At 37.6% G+C, this 15,342-nt stretch overlaps 1 protein-coding gene across 1 annotated transcript in view; it reads right to left on the reverse strand.

Moving 5' to 3' along the window:
• The window catches only part of CDK19 (cyclin dependent kinase 19), a 154,766-nt gene that overhangs the window by 20,438 nt on the left and 118,986 nt on the right, over window positions 1-15,342 (reverse strand).

Here is a 15,342-nt window from a genome sequence, read left to right on the forward strand (position 1 = left end):
CATTAAGTTAAAAGAGAATAGTTTTTCAGATTACATGTATGCATTCTAGTTACTGCCCATTACCATCCATCCTAGTGTTCTGTATGACTCAAATATAAATTTACTATGCATCTTAAAATGAAAGTGTGAATTTGCCAGTGAGAAGAAGCTTTTTTTGTCAAAAAATCAAACCAAACCAAACAAAAAAACAAACAAGCAAACAAAAGAAAAAAACAACCAAAAAAAGGATTTAAGGATTTGCTACACTGATAAATAGGTGTCTGGGATACTGGGCAATACAACTTTGGAGCAGGTGTTGAGAACAGATTAATAATAAGCATAGTCTGCTGAATACAAGGATGTGGAGACTTGTGTAGTAAGTGAAGTTAAATTAGATGACCCTAGGAAAACCTTTTTTATTTTTTATAATTTAACAGAACAAATGCAAAAAGCAATTTAATTTTAATTTATAAGTCTAAGAGATACAAAATTCTTTAAACAGAGTTTAGTTTACTGGATTCAGACTAAAGAAAACACCAACAAAAGCCTCTTGGTTGTTGCAATTAATCTGAGACTCCAAATCCCACTTGCTGTCAATGGTGATGTTTGGCCCATGCTGCCTATGAGACACAGGGTGTCCTTAAGAAAAAGCACTGCTCTCCTTATGTAGGAAATAAAGAAATGAGCCATCACACTCTATTTGCCAAAACTAGTCAGCTCCATTTCCATCCTGTTACAGGTGTGGAGCTTGAGGTGTCCCAATATATAACTCTTTCTTCCAACTTCCCTTACAGGAAAATCTGATAACATTTCATTCAGACTTTACAGTTTTGACAGGGTATAACTTGCTCTGTGCATTACATCACATTCTCGAGGTTTTATCTTCCTTTGATTTCCCTATTAGCCTTATCTGCATGAAAACAAGATCTTCAGCTGTTGAGATTTTATCTACTCAGGCAACTAATGCAGCATATTAATCACAATTGCTGCCTGGGTAGTAGGCATAAATTATCTACTCCAGAATGGAAATTACTTATTAATTGAGGAATGAAATCTTCATTTAACAGTATCTCTTCACTCATTTTCATATGATAGCAAATCCTTTTGGAGAAGGCTTATCTAGAGGCCAAAAGAATTGCAGCTCTCTTAGTTTTCATGGCTTTCTACAGTGTTCACTGTCCATCACATTGTGAGGGAGAGGCTGGGCCACTGCTCATTATGACATTATTAACTGCTCTATCCATACTGACCTTCTCATCTTAACAAAAAAAAAAAAAAAAGAAAAAGAAAAGGTAAAATCTAGTAATCTAGTATTCTCCCTGACAGCAGAACTGAACAGGGAAATATCCCTGATGTGACACAGCAAACTTCAAAACTGTTTTTCCTTCATCAGCTGCACTGTGTGAAAGAAGAGCCACTATAGAGTGTACAGAGAGTGCATTTTAAACCCTCCAAGAATTCAGAAAGACAAACATTGTACCAACTGGATGTTACATCTGTGTAAACACTGGAAACTCCCAAGATGGTGTTATAATTTTCTGTGGGATGGCATTATTGGGCAAGTCAAACATAAGACTGCTTTAACTTTGACCAAGTGTTATATTCTCTAGCACTTCGTATGGTAGGGTTCAACCCTTTATGTTTCTTGCCAGATACTCTTAATCTCTGAAGAACTAATATAAAGTAACCCAAAAGACTTGGTACAGAAAAACTGAAGCTTTAATTTATGCAAGAAAAGATTAAATATATGGAAAAGGTCTTGCAGCCATGCAGCTCAAGCAGGTCAGGGTCTTCTCTTCACGAACCTTTTATGTAACCTGATCTGGAACACATCCTTGGCATATATTGATACAATTCACAGTTAATGATTTTCTGCCAAGATTAGCTAGTCCTTTTGTTTGTTTCTTCTAAAAAACATTCATAATTTGTAATAATAATGTACCACATGTGGCACTTTTCCTAGCAGGAATACTTCATTAATTCTGCTAAGTTTAAACATTTCATAGATACAAGCAATCTTAATAGGTATTTATGTCCTACACTGTTCACAGTAGTCAACCAAATACAAGTTTTAGGTCTAACTATGGGAAAAAAAGTCCTTGTCTAGTGCCATTTAAGGTTTTCCATTTATGCCCCTTAAAAATTAATGATTATTACATCTACTTCAAACATATTCTAAGTAGCACCTACTAGTCCTCAGCAGTGGGCACTGACAGAGCAAACCTTAAAACACACAAGTAATATTTTTCAAGTACACTGTATTATTATTTTAATGCACATAATCTCCCTCTAGCACTAGAGGAGCTCCTTATAATGTTATTTGAAAATTTCATTATAAACAAAACTTTTTTTTAAAAGCAAACAACAAAATAAGTGGCAAACATTATCCAACAATTAATTCTCTCCTCTCCCCTCTACTAATGATCAAGATGGTGAGTGGCCTGACTGCTCCTGAACCAAAGCTGAAACTACTGAAGGTATCCATTTGTTATGTCCCAGACCCACTGAAAACTGGGACACAAAAGTCCTACAGAATTGTACCGAGTACTAAATGTTTTCCCATCTTGGGAGGAAATGTTTTCCCAGCCTGATGTCTTGGGAGGATGCTAGTAAGTTTACCATAGTTACACAACCATTCCTGTAAAGATGGTTCTGTTTCCTACAGTCTCTTCCCCTGCCATTAGGCTTCAGGACTGATCCATGGGAAAAGGTTTTTACTGTCTGTTGAGTTGTGTTATTTTGCTGATGTTCTCCTCCACCCCCAAGACTTACAAAGTCCTCACTTTCTTCAGGTTTACGCTGGACCCCAGTGCAAGCCAATTCTGCTCCCTGGCTCTGGAAAGAGGGGTAGGAGTGACTCTTAACCACACAACTTCCTCAGGTTTAATTCAAACCTGTTCTCCACTGAAATATCCTTCCACTATGACAATACTTCTCAAGTACCATATAAATTTATGAAAAAATAAACCCCAGCCTTTTATGAATGGACACTTGTGATTGGTAATGAGACTTCCTATATAAATGCCTGTGTGCACAGATTATTAAAATATTTGTATGGCTGTCTATGTCCCACTTTTAAAAGCTGGGACTCTTACAGCTTTATAGGTCAGCTGAGAAAATCCTGCATGTCCTGCTCTACTTTAGCACTGTAGCCAAGAAACAAGAACAAAGGGATGCTGTTTCAATGATAGGGCTGATTAAGCGGACAAATGCTTGTGTATTCTTTCATTTCTATGGAACAATAATCTCATTTCTGTATTTGTTCCAGTATCTTGGAAACATTCTGTAAGAATAGTATGACCATTTAAAACAATAAGACAATTTATTAAGCAACAGCCTTGACTCATAAAAGGAAACATCTTTTCCCATGCATATTAAGCAAAACTTTTCAGTGAACACAGGACAGAATCCAAGATTAAATACATCATAATTCTTTACTATATCCAAGAAAAGAAATAAATAGTCTCTTAGTCTCATAGAATTCTTTAATAAAATTCTCTTCAAAAAAAGCAAATAAAGACTTGGAAAACATCTATTTAGGTGCAATCTGAGGAATTCATCATTAGTGAGGTTTAGCATAATAGCATCAGTACTCAACTGAAGTGCTTTTTTCCTGTTGTTGTTTTGAACATTTTGAACACAAAGTCTACACTCTTGGACACATATGAATGCTGGTAAAGGCAGTGAAGAGCAGAAGGACAGACAGCAGAATACAGCTTCCCTGCACCTGCCAAGGGCTAATGCAACAACCAGGCTACCCAAGAGCTAGTTAGCAAGACCTTAACCCAAACAGGGCTTTTCAGGCCACCTGTAAGAGCTACAGCATTTACTTAAGATCCTCTAAAACTTTCCAGTCAAGGCAAGGATATCAAACACACCAACGGACTGGAAACCTAAAATGGGGCTGTACAGGCAAACACGTCTAAGTTTTTCAAATAGCCATCAATTGGTCTAATGAAAAGATGTAACCTCTGATTAAAAAAAAATCCATCTCATGCTGAGCACAACAGCACATTCTAGACTTACCTGGAATCTTTATACACAAGAGTCTGGGAGCACAGAGATAGTATAGAAAAATAGTTTATTAATTTTTATGCTGGTTTTAGCATTAGAAATTAGATTTAAGAAAATAATATACCCTTAAACAGGGATTTCTTTGGTCTGGTAAGATGTACAGAACATGCCTGTTACATATGTTCTGTTAGCACACATATACACAAGGGAAAGACCTTTCCATTCATACATTAAGGTCCCAATTTGGATGTGCTTCATTTAAACTTTAGTCAGCAAAACAGAAGGTTGAGGAAGTAGTTAATAGCCTTTTACATTTGACACCTTCTATGAAGAACTGAAAATGGGGTCAAACATTTTCATGTTACAGGCTTTTCAAGGGGAAGCAAAAAATGGTGTCAGTGAGTTAAGGGTCAGAAATTTGCTTTCACTCACTGATGTTAGGAAATGTTGACCAATTTTTAACAAACAGCATCTCAACAGACCCTGACTGAAGAATAACTTATACTGTAAAGCCACAAAGATGACTGTGCTGCAGACAGAAACAACACCTCCCACTAATCCGAGGGATGTTCACAGCCAGCCAACCATGTATCTAAGAACAATGTTTTATTTCAAAAGTGCATCATCTGTGCCGTGATGTAACATCAAGATAATTCAAAACTTTTAACTGCAAAACCATACTAACTTGAATTAATAATGAAATGCACCATCCTTACTTTTCTTTTTACCTCTATGCCTCCATCCTAGCATTTTAAACTAAGCTGCCTTCTTCTCATGTTTGCACTAACAATTTAATTAATTAATGTCAATTAATACAACTCTAAAAATTTTAAAACATCTTGACTGAAATTCTGAGTTCACTTAAATCAATTGTTATTTTCTGCAGTGCTTTAATGGGCCAGATTTTCAACACTCTCTCTCTAACAGCGGTATTCAAGGTTATCAAAATACTTAATTTTCCCACTTAAATTTCTACTCCTCAGTGTATCATTAAATGAAGATCCTGGATTATATTATTTCAGACTTCTGCTATGCATTAGATACATTATCTAGCTTTCAACATTACACTAAAATTACTGTGCTAAGCTTGACAACACAGGTACAATAGATTTAATACAGGGAGTGGCAACAAATCCAGAGGCCCTAAGTAGTCCTTTCACGCAGCAAAAATATTATTTCAAACAGGAAAATCCTGTAAAAGAACTTAATCCTTGGTTTACAGAACTTCACATCCAATAATTTGGAAATTCCAGGTTTATGGTTCTATATGAAACCTTGCATTTAAAATGCGTAGATTCCTGAAGACAGGAATCATCAAAGCTGAAATCTTACCAACAATTGTAACCCCAGAGTACAAGAATTTGACTTTTGCCAGCATCAGTACCTTGAGAATTAAACCCCAACATTATATTGCTTTTGCAAAGACTTTCAGTGACTGTCTTCTCAAAGACTCCTCTCCACCACAACCCATGAATCCTCTACACCACATTGTCATCAGCAATTCTTTAACTCCTCACTCGTGTCTCCAAGACTACTGCTGCATAAACCAGATGAGCTACTACATTAGCTAGCAGCAGAGCAGCTAACTTCCTCAGGAGCAGAAAGTGATGGTTGCATGAATGCAGAACAGACTGACAGTTCCATCTTCTTTCTCCTCTCAGTTCCTCCAGAACCTGGGGTTGCTCCAGCCTCAGGTGGTGTCATTTCAGGGCAAGCAATCGGGTCAGTGGGACAAGCCCTTAGTTCTGGCATGGAAAGGGTGTTACAGTCTTGCTTTTTCCCTAAATCTTTAGATGGTTGGAGATGGCAGAGGAACATTATGACAACTCCAGCACCTCCAAGATCTGGTAAAGAACATACTGCTACTTTTTTTCAGCAATAGTCATGCTTATACCTCCAAGGGTCCAAGAGGTACCCTGGCAAGCTGTCAAGCTCTTTGTGGAAACAAGGGAAAAAAGAAAAATGGCCTTTCAGTGACAACTCTTCAAAAGTCTGAGGAATGTAATGGATGACAAAAGGCAGCTTTGTAGCTTCAGGGCTACTTCCCACTACGAAGTATCAAACTGCAGCAAGTAAAGTATGAAAACTTATTGTAAAGGTCATGAATCTCCTTTATACTGCAAAGTATTAGGCAGGTCTAATACAGAAACTTTTACTATTTCCTCCTGTAATGATGACAGAATAAAGAACAGGCAATATTAGCCACTGTTAGGTAAAATAGTATTTACAATTATTTTCAGGAAATATTCACAGCTCTGTGTTTCATAAAATAATGGGAAAAAGTTACTGACCATAACAAATAAGAAAGCAGTAAATATTCTTTGAAAGGGAAATATACTTTTTTCTAATTAAATGCAAAATATTTTAATAAAACAGCTTTTTTGTAGACAGTGGAACTCTTTACAGGTAACTCCACGCTAACTAAAGAGGAACAGTGAGTTTGTTATCTGTTGTGTGCTCTCACTCGGCTTGTGTCTTTAACTATTACAACTTTTTAATAGATCAAATGTATCAGCACCTTCAGAGCTAACATAAGGTGAGCAAAATCCCTGCTATCTGGTAAGTTATTGAGCTATAACAAGGAACATCTCTGAAGAATACTTTATTGGACTGTTTCAATTCACAAGCCATGACAGTTCTTTCTAGAAGTTATCAAAGCTTTTGATGCCTACTTTATTTCAGTCAACGGAGAGGAATGCGCATGAAGAAACCTTGCTTCCCAGACAGTACCACTGGAGAAGCTTCTTTGTCCTTCCAAACAGAGTGTTTTACTTTACAATACCTTAACATGTCTGTTATTAAGGTTTTCAGCCTTACAACTGTTTCTAGTAAGGCACTGACAATAACTCCAAAGCATAATAAGCAACTCCATTGGATAATACATGAAATAAACTGGTGCAAAGAGTAATTCTTCTGTCAATCACAGTTATTGACAAGAAGTCAACCTGCAAAGCAATCACACCCATCCTGAAAACCAGTCATTCTACTTAATCAGCGCTGTAATGTTGAAAGTTTCAGTTGATATTGCTGAAGTAATTATGCTTGATGATCAAACTGAAGGATCAGCTAAAACAACTCCTCTGCACCAGAAGTATGCATCTTGTTAGGATAATAAGCACTTGGTTTTCAGCCAAAATCAACTTTTAGGAGCCAACTTTTCAGATTTGGTAGCAAAAAGTGCACATTAAAAGCTACTCATTATTGCACAGTGTATTGAGGGTAACGTGTTTATGGAACCAACTTTCACAAGAAAAACTCCTGTCTTACTTCCCTAAGTAATCTTTCTTTTAAAAAAATCTAAATTTTTTTTTTAACTGAGTTCATGGCCTATGTTGCTCAGGAAGATTAGAGAATGAATGTGCAAGTGCAAAGCTCATCTGTCTGGTAAAGGGCAAAGTCAGTGAGATCCTAGGGAAGAAAAAGCTTGTCCATGTGAGTCCCCATAGTTATTAACAGTTTGGAAGAACACAAAGCTGATACTTGGAGGGAAAAACAGTTAGAAGGAAAAAAGACATGGAACTAAAACTATGACCACTATGGAGGATTTTTGGCCCACAAATCATTGACGACTCTTGATGTACATGGGACTAAGCACAGACAGATTTTTAAAGGCACCTCTTGCTCAAAAGTGGGGTTTTATCTCAAAGTTATTACTATGGAGGATATTCTGCCTTCTGAGTATTTTTATATTATTTTTCCTGCTGGAGGATTTTTGGCCCACAAATCATTGACGACTCTTGATGTACATGGGACTAAGCACAGACAGATTTTTAAAGGCACCTCTTGCTCAAAAGTGGGGTTTTATCTCAAAATTATTACTATGGAGGATATTCTGCCTTCTGAGTATTTTTATATTATTTTTCCTGCTCTAAAATAAGTCATATACAAATTGTCACAAAAGTCACAGCAATAATCATGCAGCAGCAAATCTGCAAAATACTAAACAAAATGGCAAAAGCATCCAGTATGTCCCTTCATAAGTGTTGCAAGGGGGGAGAGTCATAAGAATAGAAAAAGTATTGGCTGACCACATGTGGAAGTTTACAGGTTAATTTACCAAGCAATCCAAATCAGGACAATTAGCAGGTTGTACTTGTGTTGAAGATTTAGTGGTTTTGTTTTCCTTTTCTTTCCTTTTTGTTTTTCATGTCCAGAATGTGTAAATTTCTCAAGTTAATTGCAGATGCTAAGTGACATCCCAGGTTCTCAGACAGATAATCCATTCATTGAGTTAACAAAAACAATTTACAGCATACTTGTACTGGAGTCCTCTATTATCCTTAACTGACTTTATCTTCAGGACAATACAATACCATTAACTAGTGTCCTCATTTTATAGATAATGAAACAACACTAGGGATGGAATAAATTAAATGTGGCCAACTACAGAGAACCCTTGGGACTGAATCAGTATTTAAAGCCAAGTCTTTTGAGACCCAGCTTACTGTCCTAAGAAATGAAACTTTTAGTCTGGCCCACATTACAGTACGTCCATTGGTTTTCAACCAGCAGAGACAGGTCAGACCCACAGCACCGTTCCCATTTTCTGACTGTTAAACTACTACACACCTCTCAAACTCTTCAGAGTTGACAATGACCACCAGCTAATTTCCAGACTTAACATATTTGAGAAGTAAGATTAATAGAGGAGTTAGAAGAAGGAAGGAACCAGAGCACAATAGTTAATGTGTTAAAGTGTGCAACAATCCTGCGGATGATATTCCTTGAGTTGCTGTCAGGATCCCAAGCTTCCCAAAATACTAATATAGCTTTAAAATGTTCTAATTAGGTGATCTAATAATCCTTAAAAAAAAACTTTACATTTCTTAGATTATTGTAGTAGAAAATGCTTTCTATTTTTTAATAAAAGAAGAAGCATGTATAGTATTTTAGACATATTTTGCTATTTTAGAGAGCAAGAAGAAAAAACAAAGCAGTAAATCATCCAGTACCTGTAATAACTAGATAAGAGAGCAACAATTAGTCCTTGGTATTAAAATATTTTGCCTCTCAGAAAAAACGTAAGAACAACTTTGATAATCAAAATTAAGAAAGTTTACCACATGCCAAAACAAGTTTACCACAAAATATCATCTGAATCCAATTACCCTTCATGTTGTATAACATTTCCCAGGGCATGAACAAGGCTTCCTTCTTGGTGCAGCCTGAGATTTTCTTTTCAGCACACATAAATGAATATTTTCTAAACCTCTCTAATTTACTTTATTTTTCTAGTTTTTCCACAACCCCTTCCTCAAAACAAGAATGTGGATTCCTATGCAGCAATTAAATGCTGACTGACTATGGATTTCTTCTTCTTAATTATTTCTCATGGTTGCTTAAAAGCAGTCCCCCTCCTCCTGCGGCTCCACAGACAACAGGTAGGAACCTCCCCTTTCTTTTTTCCTGAAGAGTTTTTTTCAGTCTTCTGGCTGATCCCACCTGTAATTTCAGGTTTACCAGATTTTCCAGATAGGTCTTATTTTTTTTTCCTTCCAGCCCTCCCAGAACATGAGACCAAAAGAGCTTCAGGCATCAGTCCAAGATTTGCAGAGGCCCCACAGGCTGGCCAGCATGCCAACAATCTGTCCATGCACAGTCGGGACATCTGATGCACTGGGAATGTGTGGGACTCACTGCATAGGCAATATGGAACACATATGCACATACTTCCATCCTAAATCCAACATAATACACCCCAGATATTTCCCTCTCTTTTATTCCTGCGTGAGGTCAAATGGTATTGTTGAAACTCTGATGGATCCCAGCATTCGTTATAAATTCATTCCTTCTGATACACCAAGTATTTTCCTGTGACATTTGCTTCCAAAGGCATTTTGATATCTGCTTATACCTTTCACACATTTCCAACTTCCATAACTGCATGATACTCTGGAAATAGAATGAGGTGACAGGCACTATCCAGGCTTTGAATTACAGTTTCTCTTCACCTAAGTCTCATTTGGGCTGGTAAATGCAGTTACCAACGGGCTATTACGGACATTTCTGATGACCTATAATTTAGACAAGGGCAAAAAGGCACCTAAGAAATGGGGATTTCTCAGGTTTCCAGATTTATTTTTTCACTATAAACAAGCCCATCCTTTTTTGGTTCAGGACAGTGTTTTAGCCTTGATTAATGGGTGGCTGAATGATCACTTTAAAGAATTCTTATGTCAACAAAATCCAAACCATCTAAAATACTATAAGTCATCTGATGACATTTATCAAACATGCTATTGCTTTAATTAAGCCAAGTGGTAAAGAGAGGTAAGATAACAGGCTTGTTTGATAGCACTGATAACTATACAAGCTGCAGCTTGATAAAAACAAGTCATAATTATGTTATTACCTTGATATGCTACAAGATGCCCCAGAATGAATCATACTGGAGACAGCCACATGTTTTCCTAAAAACCTATGATGAAAGAGTTCTTACTATTTGCTTTACCTACTAAAACATTCTTTTCTAATCTGATGTTCCCAGAGTGAGAAAACCCACTCTGATTAATGTCTCCTTTCAAGCTCAAAGTCAGCTTAACTTTTCCTTCATTTCACCACAGTCATTTCCTTTAGTTTCCTTAAAACTGAACTGCAGAAGTCTTTACCCATACATGAAAGAAGCACTGTACCTTGCCACTTATTTCAACCTTGTTTTTTAAGTATTTTGAGTGTTTTAAGTATTTTCTGGACTTTCTAGTTGTTCAGTAATTTTATTAAAGTTTCCATGATTGCAAGCAATTTGCATTTTTGCAGCTACTTGATTTCACCTGAAGCTTGTTCAAGTTACTTTTATTTGCAGGTTTTATGTCTTTGCTAAAGTATTAAGACCTGATGAACACAGAGAAACATTCTGGTTTTGAATTTTGACACTGAAAACGCAGAAAACCTTCACAGGCTATAGTGAATTTAGTACAAATTCATATTGTAGTAATGGAACAGAGAATGAACTTAGGCTTCTACAACACCAGTTTCCCAATTTGCATTCATCTGGTAAATTACTTACTTGTAACTATGGTACCAGGTATTACACGTGTAATATTACTTATTAACAATAATTTTAATACATTTAATCTTAATATTTTAATAAATTTACTTTTTATTATTAATCTTGCTTTTATTAACAAGTAGGGCCTACATTACAAACATTCAGAATTCAGGAAATGAAATATTACTCTCCATGAAACCCTAACACGGGCTTTTTATTATCCTTTTAACATGCAGAAAGTAAAAGCTATCTCTGTTTTTCAACAACAGTATTTTCCTGATTTCTACATCTCTTTAAAACATTATGTTATATATAGGATGAACAACTATCTGTTCTGCAAGGAAATAAATTAAAAGTAGAATATTTAATTAGTAGGAAGAGACAAAGGACAAATATCACTGAAAAGTCACCCCTAAAATAATAAAATATGCTTATGTACTGTTTTATGTAATATATAGCATTACTCTAATTTTCCCTCAAAGTTAAACTCATAAAATGTAACTAAGATCAGGTCCAGAAATCAAAGACAAAAATCCTGAACAAGTCAAAAGTCAAATTCTAATTTCAGTCTTTGATCTTGTATGAGAATTATTTACACGCAAACAAGCACACCTAAAGGCTTTATTACAAGAAAAAAACCAAACTGGACACTATAGTAGACAGTGTCCAGGATATTTTGAATGCACTGCTAATAATTAAATTATATGTGAAACAAAGATAAGGAAGAGAGATTACAAAAAATACATTTAAAATAAAGTAAAATCAAGATAAAGTCAGTAAAAACCTAAGCAAACATCTGAATCACTCTTGGACAATCTTGCAGAAGAGAACTGATGACAATGATTTCCTAGTAAATTCAAACAAAAATATTTCTCACTATGACAAAACTGAAAGACCAAACTCTGCTTTCAGCCTTATCTTATTTGTATTTACTAATCAATAGAAGTTATGTATCAGACATGGGAGAATAGCTATGGAAAACAAGTAGCTATATTAAATAATCTTTTTTTCCATAATTTGTTATAGCTAATCACCTTTCTTCTAAATTATTGTTTCCAACTCCAGAGCAATTAAATCTTACTTAATTTCTGAGTTATTACTAAAAGCAACACATTAGGCTTCCTGAGAATTGCATAATATTAAGAGATATAAAAATTGTATTTCTTGCACAGAGATTTAAGTTTTAAGAGTTGCATCTTTTGCCAAAAACATCAGCATTCGAATTAAACTCTCACTAGCATGCTTAGCTCATGAAAACGGCCTTTTTTAAGTGCACATAGTGCTGGAAGCAAAACACAAGTCTGGACTCAATGAACTGCATGAACATCATCGCTACTGTCATTTTCTTACTCACTTCTCTTTGCCTTAAAGCTGCACATAGATCAGCTCCATGTGCCTTTTTTCTTTTCTCTTCAATCACACTCTCTAATCCTTCAGTCAGCCTACAAATCTCAACTTGCAACTCTCCTTGTCTTCATTTCCTTGTTTTTTATTTTGCTGCCCAAACAGTTTTGAGTGCCCTCAGCACTCACACTGCATGCCAGGTACGATGTAACCATTCACACCCCTCCTGGGTGACTCACTGGTGTGATACAAGAAATAAAAACCTCAGAAATAATAAACTACTAGCAAAACCAGATCTCTCCAAAGTACCATCATCCCCTGAAGTTTCATAGGAACTTTTTGCCTGTGTTTTAGTATAGACTAGAGATCCCTCAAGGCAATAATCAAGTTATTTATGACATAATTAAACAAACAACAGCATTATACTAATTCATCCTTCAAAGAGATACCCTGAGATAGTGGTACATATCACTCGCCCAAATCTCCAAACAATGTGCCATCTATCAAAAGCAGGTAGCTGTCAGCTGAGGTAACTTCCCTGTACCACACACACAGGTCGCTCAGTAATCTGGTCCATTCACATCAGTGTTTTCCACTATGAACATAGGGCAATTTAAGCACCTAATTTGCAGGTGTTGGAGGCAATCCTCTTGGTATTTTCTTTAAAACACTCCAGCAAACACAGACTTCGTAGTTAGCAGCCCAGTCTACATAGCGGGAGATGCAAAGCAGACCCTAAGAGTGCTCCTGCCACCATGGGATTGCGCTGTCTTGGGGCCTCTCACTGGCCAGAGTGACCCCGAGAAATGTTAGAAAGTCTCTTTTCCCAGCCCAGTGCTTGAAGAAGGAGTCAGAGCTCTTCAGTTCTCAGTCTCAAGGTTGTTTATTGTTCCTTATCTATAAAATATTTTCTCCTGTCCTGCTGATGTCTGCTCAGCAAGACAGTCCAGGCACTCTGCCCGCCCCCCGGGGTGGTGTTAGGTCTTAATACTAAAAATTACATATAAAATGTTTACAATTACTTTCCAATACCTATCACCTATGTTAGACAGTAGAAGCGCACTGTCTAACATAGGTGATAGGTATTGGAAAGTAACCTAAGAGTGCCAACATCACAACAGAAGATGGAGGCAGAAGAAGGAAAAGGAGAAAGGCTGGACATGCCCAGATCCCTCCATCCTGCCCCCTGAACCCCCATTCTAAAAAACCCCAAAATCTACTTTTTCACCCCATGATAAATTCACTATCATTCTACTTAACTGTCGTGGCCTGCAGATCTTCATCTAAGGTTGGTAACTTGCTCCATGGGTCATAATCAAAACCACAGGCATTTTGGGCTCTGTGCCAGGGTCTCTGAGTCCCCTGGCAGGGGTCTTGGCTGCTCAGGACAGCCAGAGGGATGTCCTGGGTTCTGGGATTGTGCCAGAGGCATGCAGGGGACAGGGGCATTACAAGGGTCCATACCCAGCTCGCACTGGAGCAGATGCCCTGGGATGCCTCTGTCTCAAGTGAGGTAGTGATCCAGAGGGAAGGTGCTGCCATGCAGGAGTCAGTCTGCAGGGTGACACTGGCCTCACACTGGGAGAGACACTCTGGTTGGGGCACTGGGACACCAGCAAAAGGAGCTGTGGGAGGAGGTGAACAGACCATGGGCAAACAGAACACAAACAGGATCACTTCAGGGATGCTGAAAAGATTTCCAGTGGACTTAGGGGTAAATTATATGTGTCATCCCACAGATCTGCTGCTGAGGAAGAAGGAAGAACCTGGTTGGGGATAATCAATGGAAGCCTTGGCTGTAACAACCATGAAACAGCGGAGTAACAAAGGCAAGAAGCAGAGGTAACCCCCCAGCATGGTTAGACCCTGGAGAACCTGCTCCAGGAGAAGATAATGAGGGACATGGGCTTATTCAGACTGAAGAGGAATCTATGAGCAGCGCCACCAGAACCTACACAGAGGTGACCAGGATGATGGAGCTAAGCTCTGGCAATAGCATACAACAGGAGAGAGAGATTATCGGCATGAACCAAAACAGAAAGTTGTAACTAAGTATGAAAAAAATTTCTTCACTACGAGGATAATTATGCAGTGGAACAGGTTAACCAGAGAGGATATGAAATCTTTGTTCTTAGAGGTTTTCAAGATGTAGCTGGACAAACCCCTCAACAGACCAGGCAGAATTCACAGTGGGCATTGTTTTGAACAGGAGGATTAACAAGAAATCCCCTAGGGTCAGGGTCCCTTTTGACCTGACTGAATCTGTCTGGACCAGCTTTTTGGTTTTGAAATGGATCAGATTTTTCCTCACTTCTGATACTTCAGCTTTTGCTGCAAAGTTCTCCTAGAGTACACAAATAAATTTCTGCACTGGAGGATTCCAAATGGAAGTGGAAAGAAAGAAAGAAATGGGAAGTGCAAGTCTACATCAAAAAGTCAGGTGTCAGTTCATTCATTCTCCAAACCTTTTTCTGTATATGGCAGTTGAATAAGCAGGAGTTATTTTTAAAAAACACACCATGAGCCTTAAAAGTCCACCATGAGCCTTGCTGGTCCACCCAAGAGAACACTCAAACTGAGATGCCAGTACAACACAGTATTTTGTAACTCTCTGAACAAAGGCTGACAGAGCATGTCCAAAAACTTCTGCAACAGAAAAACGCCTGCAACGAAAGCCATCTCTGTACTCAGGAACAATTTAACACTCTTAACAGAGGGTCACTGTTTCCCTTGCAGTTCAATGATATATAAGCCAACCATGCCTCCCATGCACCTCAATGCTTTAATTCTCCAAGCCTCCAGCTGGGCACTGAGGCTGATTGTGCTTCTGGAACTCACTAGGGCAGAAAAGAACCTGGCTACCAGCATTTCCTGAACATGGAGCTTCGTAAGTCATCAGGAGGAAATGATTTGCAGATTATGCACAGCACAGGAGTCCAGCCTTCTGCTTATCAAGACACACATTTCATAGAAGCATCTGGACGTGAAACACTCTACAAGAATGCCACAACTCTTTC

Source organism: Geospiza fortis, unplaced genomic scaffold (assembly GCF_000277835.1).
Source record: "Geospiza fortis unplaced genomic scaffold, GeoFor_1.0 scaffold98, whole genome shotgun sequence".
Taxonomy (NCBI): domain Eukaryota; kingdom Metazoa; phylum Chordata; class Aves; order Passeriformes; family Thraupidae; genus Geospiza; species Geospiza fortis.